Source organism: Branchiostoma floridae, chromosome 12 (assembly GCF_000003815.2).
Source record: "Branchiostoma floridae strain S238N-H82 chromosome 12, Bfl_VNyyK, whole genome shotgun sequence".
NCBI lineage: Eukaryota > Metazoa > Chordata > Leptocardii > Amphioxiformes > Branchiostomatidae > Branchiostoma > Branchiostoma floridae.
Window position 1 is genome coordinate 3524590 of NC_049990.1, and position 9857 is coordinate 3534446.

A 9857-nucleotide genomic window follows, 5' to 3' on the forward strand; every position below is an offset into this window, starting at 1 on the left:
TGTCGAAGGTATTGAGCAAACAAACAAACAAGTAAACAAACCTTCCAGGCGTCGGCCTGCTCTGCCCATGCCTGTGCAGGAATCTGGTTGGCGATCTCCACCCGATGCTTGCGGGCCTCCATCAGCACCCGCACGATGCAGAACGTGCACACTCCGAACAGGAAGATGTCAACGAGGTTGAACAAGCAAACAAACAAATAAACAAACAAATAAACAAACCTTCCAGGCGTCGGCTTGCTCTACCCATGCCTGTGCAGGAATCTGGTTGGCGATCTCCACCCGGTGCTTGCGGGCCTCCATCAGCACGCGCACGATACAGTACGTGCACACCCCGAACAGGAAGATGTCCACGATCAGGTTGATCCAGCGCTCCGGCAGCCCCACGTTACACGGGATGGTCAGGCCGGCGGGGTGGGCCAGGTTCATCACGGTGGTGACGTCATCAGAGACGCTGTGACGTAACACGAACGTGGCGGGAGGCAGGAAGCTGATGACGACACCCGTCACCATGGCGACGGTGATGCGGCGCATCGTGACGGTGGCCTGGTAGGTGAGGGGATGGACGATTTAGCGGTACAGGCCAGTCAGGAAGCTCATAGACAGGTTAGAATAGAAACAACGAATATAGGTTACCCCGCGGATAAAGGTGAACAAGCGTTACCTGGTAGGTGAGTGGGTGGACGATGTAGCGGTAGCGGCAGTACCACCGGCCCGTCATGAAGCTCATGGAGAGGTTGAAGGCACCGGGAGACAACGAACGGATAAAGGTTACCTTGCGGATAAAGGTAAACTAGCGTTACCTGGTAGGTGAGTGGGTGGACGATGTAGCGATAGCGGCAGTACCACAGGCCCGTCAGGAAGGACATGGAGAGATTGAAGAGGCCCGGAGAGAGGACCGCCTGTAGCTTACACCATCCCTCGGCCATCAGCTCGCCCGACGCCAGCGATGAGATGGAGGCAGGGGCGTGGGTCAGGGCCAGCAGGATGTCCACCACGGCCATTCCGGCCAGGAAGTAGTTTCCGCGCTCCTAGATTATATAGTGACAATGAAGTTTGTTGCATATTCATGCCCCGATGGGGCTAAATGCAGTAAGTTTCATACAAAGAGAATAACACACCAAACACACATATACATACATACATACACACACACACACACACACACACACACACACACACACACACACACACACACACACACACACACACACACACACACATATAGAGAGAGAGAGATAGAGAGAAAGAGAGAGAGAGATTTGTTTTGTTTATTAATACGTAGCAATAACAGAAACAAGTGCAGAAGGAGGCAGGGGAAGAGTATATAGCTAATTAGCCACCGCCAGGCCTTCCTACAGGGTTGAGGGAATAGTACGCGTAGTGTTCGGGAAAAAAATCGAAGAATTTTTTCATTAGACTAACTTAATAGAATATATAGACTGCTTTATATATAGACACAAAGACAAATGCGCGGCCTGCGAAGTTATCTGGTAGCAAAGCTCCCCTGGCAATTTATTCTCCTTGTCTATAATAGCCAGCGTAATCAATCTGGTAGAGACTAATAGCTCATACTAGGCTCCATTATACATGTACTTAACATAATTAATTGTAATTGATGAATAATAAAGTAATACATGAGATGATACATAGAATGTGATAACGATACAGTAAGGGTAATGAAATAATTGATGGAAGAATTAGGATAAGATAGGAACTTAATAAATGAGTCTATTACAGGGGTAGGATGGTTTATCAGATAGGTTTTCAGGTAACATTTAAACGTCAGAATAGAGGAAGTTGATTACATTTTTGACATTGTACATACGGACATTTTGTCGTGGATACTTTCTTCATATAAATATCTAATATTATGCCTCTTTAATGGCCTTACCGAACATCTTTGACATACCAAAAAATTGTGTTCTAGTCGGTCAAACTTGGTATCGTTGAAAACGGCTCTTGGTACCTTAATGTAATAAAATAACGTCGCAATCACGTGACTTTTGAAGTTGGTCAAAGTTTCAATCTATATCACCCCCCGTCCCGGTCTGGTGATGACCCCGTTTTACTATAATTACAAGGTAACGAATCAGTGCCCCATCTTTTGAATGGATTAGTAATTTGAAAGTAACTCTCAAATGAAGGTTTGGACAATGTTTTCGTACAATTCAAATCAAGTTCAAATATGGGATAAAAGTTACGGATACTGTAATTATAGCAGACACAACACAACATTTACGAGAGAATGTGGTTGGGAGTAATAACATTATGCGATAGATATCACGATGTAGAATGGAGACAATCTTCCTCAATAGTTCTGTTTTAGATTGAAATGAGATTTTATTACTAATGTATGTATATGTGTGTAAATCCACACTTTTAAATTGTACAGCTGAGTGGGAGTTGTGATTATTATAATTTGATTAACGTACTTAGGCAGGGCCTTCCATTATAATCTCTTGTGTACTTAGTACGAGGCAATTTAGTCTTAGGACTACGATCTTGTACATGACTTTGTGTGTGTTTAATAAATGAACCAGTTATCTCTCTCAGATACTAGCTACAAGGACCATTGTGGGGTTTGCGCGTCTTATGGTTTTGTGTGTTGCATGTCCAAGGAGATAGTAAGTACAAATATTACAGTTTGCGTCGTTTGTGGCGTAAATGGTAGAATGTTGGACTCGGAGCCTAGAGGTCCTGAGTTCAATACCCGCCGTGCCACTGACGTTGTGTCCTTGGGATAAGGCACTTTACACGACCTTCTTCAAATCACCCAGGTGTTGAAATGGGTACCTGGCTTCGGTCGGGGAGGTAAAATACTACCTTTAGCTTCTGTCTGTACTTTGTATGTGGCACTATTAAAATATGTTTCTAATTTGAGTGCATGCAGTGCCACATTGTCCTCCTCTGTCAAAAAAAGCAAATAGAAAAATCTCATGTTCGCTAATGGAACAATTAAGTATCGAAGTTCACAGCTGCGCTATGCTTAAGACATGTACAACATGTAATCCAATCTGCAGTCAGTATCTCCGTACTACGTACTTAAGTCTATTTCCAGAGAAGCGACATTTACAACTAAAGTGGCTGGCTTATGCCAGGCTTTGGGTTTGACTTTTAAAGTACGGTGTCATTTCCTTGTAGCTACCGTGGCCTAGTGTTAATCCCAGCAACGGAAGCAATTAGAAAACAGGAATCTTACCTACAAGGACATGGAATGCACAAACATTGGCTACTGGGAAAGGGTCAAGACTTGAATCCAGAAGAAGGATAACATTTGTCAGAGCTGCTGTTGATAATGTATACCATTTCCTCCTCGGATTTAGTTCCAGTCCCGGCTTACATTGTGCGTGGAATACAAAGTCAGAGAATATCGAAAATATAAATCTGGTACAAAAAGTTGACCACAGAAATGAAATAAGGAAAGTTTTTAATGGATTCCCGTTCCTCATATCTATATCTATATATATATTATACACACATATACATGTATGCCTCTCTGTAAGGATAACCAAGATAAAAGCTCCTTGGGATAATTCAACCTCATTCGGGGATTGGTAAATTCATTCCTCCTGTAGCATAGCCTAAAGTTCATATGATGCATACATAGGGCAGCTCCCATCTTCAAAGCTTCCTTTCTATGGCCCTTGGGCCACACACAGCTTGTACAAGCACTACACTAGCGTCAGTCCTCTGTTAGTGACGTGTGTCCTACTTCTGCTATGCTGAGTTATTCGGGTGATGACCACACGGAAGGAATGGCCCCTGGGTCTGGCTGATTAATTGTCTGGGACTGACATGGGTGGTTTCCTTTTCCATAATCATATACTGAATGATATACATCGCCTGGCAAAAACAACAACAAAAACAAAGACCAAATGGGTGACAATATCAGCTACATTAACGTATATTACGGTTGCCGTAAAAAAAAAACAGAACAGAAAGACTTAAAAAAAAACACAGAACAGAAAGACTTTTTTAAAAAATAAAGTTAGAATCAGGGTGTGATGTGTACTGTTCTTGCAGTAGCCCAATATTTATCATCAAAGCTCGCAAAATAAATACGACTAAAATTGGTACATAAGGACAGAACAGTAAATTGAAGGTGGCAAGGAGGTGTGATCAGGGTTGTTGACCTAGAATCTAAATGTTCTGGTTCGAATAAAAAAAAAACCAAATGCGTCGATGTAGGTTAGACATCCAGGTAATAAGATACACCAAAAATAGTTACTCAAGCAACTGGATATGATGTTGAAATGGTCAGACGTTTCGGATAGTATCCACTATCCTTCGTCAGTGACACTGAAGAGGTCTGGAAGAAACAGGTCTTTTATACTTTAACTATGAATGTAAAGACCCAAATGTTCTTTTGAAACGCACCTCACCTCAGACCTATTTCCTCACTAGACTCAGGCGGAAATTAGTACCTACCTACGGCTAGAGAGTGAAAGCTGAAGGCCATTTGTTTGAGGACAGCCACACCTCAGAAAAAGAAGTGGCCCTTCCCTGCGTGTGCGGATCAGATATTATATGCAGTCTTTTATATGTAGCTTGTACTTAATGAACAGAATCGGGTTGTTTCACCTAAAGGAAGTTTGCCAAGAAACAAGCAAATTAACAAACAAACAAACAAACAAGCAAACAAACAAACCTCCATGTCCATCGTGGTTCCCATGGCGGCCAGGAGACAGCCGTTCCCGAAGAGAGCCCATAGAAGAAAGCCGAGCCAGATGAGGATGAGAAGCGGCTGGAGAGACGGAGCGGCTCCGTAGATGCCGCAGCGGGTCGGCTCCGTCAGCGTGCAGGCCCCACCGGAGGGTAGGACACTCGCCGTCGGCGCAGGGGCGGCTGCCGTCCCGAAGAACCATCCGGCGGCGTCCGTGGCCTCCGTGAAAACTTTTGTCACGTTCATGGGTCCTCTTTTGGTTTCTTTGAGGTGACTGTGAGCCCCAGTCCTAGGGCACACCCTAAGATGCCGAGCTCAATCGACACTCACGAGCCCCAAATGACTCTTTATTTGCAATGGTTACACTATCTAGATTACAATGGCCCAATAAGAGCAACAAGGTGTTTTACGTCACGTGAAATCACGACACATGCTTAGCCCATAGCCTTCACGACAAGAGTGTCCTTAATCTACAAGCTTCAATACTTTACATTGGCCAGATGACACTAAAGGAAGCTTTTTAGGAATCGGGTAGGTGCCCAAAGCTTGGAAAGGAAGTTAAATATTCGGTCAGACACCACGTAACTAGTTTTAAAGTAATTTTAATACTTTATTTGCAAGTTCATTGTGGAAACATAGGAGACATACATGTAACAATGAACAGTGATAAACACTATACAGTGTGTCCATGTAATATGCAATATGTTAATCGTCACAAATGTGGTTTGTCGACAATATCAAACGCGTATTACATTGTTATCTACCCCTGGTATTAACTAAGACCTGAGTGGACCTGTCCTTGGTGCTGGCGTGCGCGTATACGCCCGTACGCTGCGTACGTATCAATCAGTATCTGTATCTATATAGCAGTTATAACCGCCGTTCGGCGTAACACACCAGCTTCGAAGGCACACGGTGCGGCAGCAGCTGGTCATATTACACTGAACGACCCATCACACCTAACTTTTGCACAACTATCTGCAAGTGTTCTTTAAAACTACCGAGAGAAGATGCCCCTACTGTACTTGGTGATAACAAGTTCCACTCTACGATAGTTCTGAGAAAGTACGAATTTTTGAATACATCAATCCTAGGTCGGTAACTCTGGTATTTAAAGGCTAGGCATGACTGTTTTCTGTTCTTTGTTGAGCTGGTATTGGGTACTTATCAGTCGCGCACTTATGTAAACAATCACGTTGGTTTTGACAAAATTGTCCCAAAATGAGATACATTAAACGTTAGCTGGCGACAATCAATAGTGCTCTTTCATCTGAGCAATACAATTAGAGCTTGGTAATCATAATCACATTATGGATAACAAATATTTGTAACAAGATCAGTATTACGTAAGTTGATAGAATCATTGTGTCAAATCTATCATCAAATGGTTCGATGAAGTAATGTATCTATGTCTATCTACATCAAAAGTTGCGTACACAGACGGAAAATATTTTTCTTACCGACGCATTTATAAGTTACTTGCATTTTGTCCTTTGTACAGGTAAACTAAGCAAAGATAACATTAATAGTCACACCATACAGATATATAACACAAACCGCGCAGGAAATTTGAATTACTGTCACCATACGTGATTCTGGCCCCGACTAAATGTGAAACAACATTAAATTTTGCGTGACCCGGGTAGAACTATTTCTATTTCACCTAACTACGTAGTTACCCATACAAGTTTCGTGGCTGTTTAGCACAGTGACATTTATCGGACTAACTGGAGCCCAGGAGAGGTTTCATCTACTCACACTGGGAACGACCTTTCTCGATAAGCGTCGCGGGTTCTTTCACCTGTTCAAGGAGTCGCTGTCCTCAAACACGGGTCCCCTAGTCCCATACGATGAACTGTGGATGTGCATTTACGAGTGTTGTGGGTTGATGCTATGTTTGAATGTCCTCAGCTGTATAGTATATTTCGTTGTTTCAGGGGCAGTGTGTCCCATAGTCCATAGCTCCGAAATACTGCAGGCTGCTATGGTATGAAACTACTTAAGCCGAGGGACAATGCAGCAGGTTTGGGCCGTAGACCCTTGGTGCACGTGGTTAAGCCTTTGCATGTGTGTACTCTCACGTGTTGGGAAACTTCCATCCGAACAGTGGTGACATGTATGAAGGTGCCCTTCCCCGTATCACGGTTCTTTGTGTTGGAAATGGCACTTCAACTTTGATTATATGTTTTCTCGTTGGATGGAGAGATGGACAATGACACATGACCGGACGGACTTCAGTCGTACTCGTCAATGAGCTCCCGAATCTTCCGGACTAGCTGTCGCAACTGTCCAATTTTTTATGTTGGAAATAACACCACAATCTTGATTCAGAAGGACTTAATCTTCTCGTAGGATGGAGAGATAGACAATGACACATGACCGGACGGATTTCAGTCGTACTGGTACTCGTCAATGAGCTCCCGGATCTTCTGGACCAGCTGCCGCCGCTGTCCAGTTCTTTATGTCGGAAACAGCACCTCAACTTTGTTTCACAAGGACTTAATAATGTTTTCTCGTTGGATGGAGAGATAGACAATGACACGTGACCGGACGAGCTGTCGATCACGACACAGTCCAGTTCTTGATGTTGGAAATAACACCTCAACTTTGTTTCACGTGGACTTAAGAATGTTTTCTCGTTGGATCATGGACAGATAGACAATGACACATGACCGGATGGACGGACTTCAGTCGTACTGGTACTCGTCCATGAGCTTCCGAATCTTCCGGACCAGCTATCGCAACTGTCCAATTCTTTATGTTGGAAATGACACCTCAACTTTAATTAAGAATGACTCTGTTTTCTTGTAGGATGAAGAGATGGACAATGACGCATTACCTGAACGGATTTCAGTCGTACTGGTACTCGTCGATGAGCTCCCGAATCTTCCGGACCAGCTTCCGCCACTGTCCAATTCTTTAGGTAAGAAATAACACCTCAACTTTGATTCAAAATGACTGTTTTCTCGTTGGATGGAGAGATAGACAGTAATAACACATGGCCGGATGGACGAACTTCAGTCGTACTGGGACTCGTCTATGGGCTCCCGGATTCTTCAGACAAGCTGTCGATCACGAGACTGTCCAGTTCTCGATGTTAGAAACAACACCTCAACTTTGTTTCACGTGTACTTAAGAATGTTTTCTCGTTGGATTGTGGAGAGATAGACAATGACACATGATCTTACAGCTTTCAGTCGTACTGGTACTCGTCTATGAGCTTCCGAATCTTCCGGACCAGCTATCGCAACTGTCCAATTCTTTATGTTAGAAATAACACCTCAACTTTGATTCAAAAGTTTTCTCGTTAGATGTAGAGTTGGATGTTTTTTCGTTGGATGGAGAGATAGACGGTAATGCCACATTACCGGATGGACGGACTTCAGTCGTACTGGTACTTGTCAATGAGCTTCCGAATCTTCCGGACCAGTTGTCGACACTGTCCAGTTCTTTATGTTGCAAATTACACCTCAACTTTAATTAAGAATGACTCTGTTTTCTCGTTGGATGAAGAGATGGACAGTAATGACACATGTGACATGACCGGATGGACGGAATTCTGTCGTACTGGTATTCGTCAATAAGCTCCCGAATCTTCCGGACCAGCTATCGCAACTGTCCAATTCTTTATGTTGGAAATGACACCTCAACTTTAATTAAGAATGACTCTGTTTTCTTGTAGGATGAAGAGATGGACAGTAATGACACATGACCGGACGAACTTCAGTCGTACTGGAACTCGTCAATGAGTTCCCGAATCTTCCGGACTAGCCGCCGCCGCTGTCCAATTCTTTATGTCGGAAATAACACCTCAACTTTGATTCAGAAGGATTTAATAATGTTTACTCGTTGGATGGAGAGATAGACAATGACACATGACTGGACGAACTTCGTACTGGTACTCGTCTATGGGCTCCCGGATCTTCCAGACAAGCTGTCGATCACGACACTGTCCAGTTCTTGATGTTAGAAACAACACCTCAACTTTGTTTCACAAGGACTTAAGAATGTTTTCTCGTTGGATCGTGGAGAAATAGACAATGACACATGATCTTAAAGCTTTCAGTCGTACTGGTACTCGTCGATGAGCTCCGGCTCCCGAATCTTCCGAACTAGCTGTCGCAACTGTTTAATTCTCTCTGTTTAAGGACTTAAGAATGTTTTCTCGTTGAATGAAGAGATAGACAATGACACATGTGACCAGATAGATTTCAGTCGTACTGGTACTCGTCGATGAGCTCTCGGATCTTTCGGACTGGCCGATCCAATTCTTTATGTTGGAAATAACACCTCAACTTTGTTTGAGAAGGACTCTCCTTTCTCGTTGGATGGATAGATAGACGATGACACATGATTTTACAGCTTTCAGTCGTACTGGTACTCGTCGATGAGTTCCCGAATCTTCCGAACCAGCTGCCGCAGCGCCTTTCTGTAGATCTCATAGCGGAAAGCGAAGACCACCGAGTCGGAGAACGTGGATGTCTGGTTCAGCATCCAGGACAGCTCCAGCCAGATGGACACCTAAAATCATAAATCACGGGTTGCTACTGATATCATTTTTCAGTTATGTACATATGGAATACAACACGGTGTATTCCGTATCACCCGAGATACCAGCCTTCGGACGTCGGGCGATCCGACCCGCGGGAGGGCTGGGACCGAGGCGCCACACTCGTCCCGCTCGAAATAGTTCGATTTACTAAAATGGAGCCCGTGTGATACAACTTAGAGCCCGTCTGATACGGAAGTTATCACCCTGTCCGGAATACCCGTACCGAACGTTTTCGCGCCACAGGTATGACATAAAGTTTATTACATTATATTTTTTCTTATTATTACTACTACTTTACTTGTATAATTACTCATTTGCATAATTAAGCATATTCAGTTTATTTAAGTCAATTGTGTTTTGTTAATCATATTTCTATTCATGTTCTGCGTACAAAACCTAGATAAGGGTTCCTGGCATTCTAATTTGACCTCTGATCTCTCACGTTCACTTTAAGTCATCTCATTTGATTTTGTCATTTTTCTGTTTACTAATTGTATAGGTTTTGGCACTTATGTTTCGTTATTTTTTATTGTATATGAATTGTTTCGGACTTCAGGAAGAATAGTGGTATTACATTGGTGGTATCACTAATGGAGATCCTAATAAAACAAACAGACACCTCGTTATTGAAATAGTTTAACA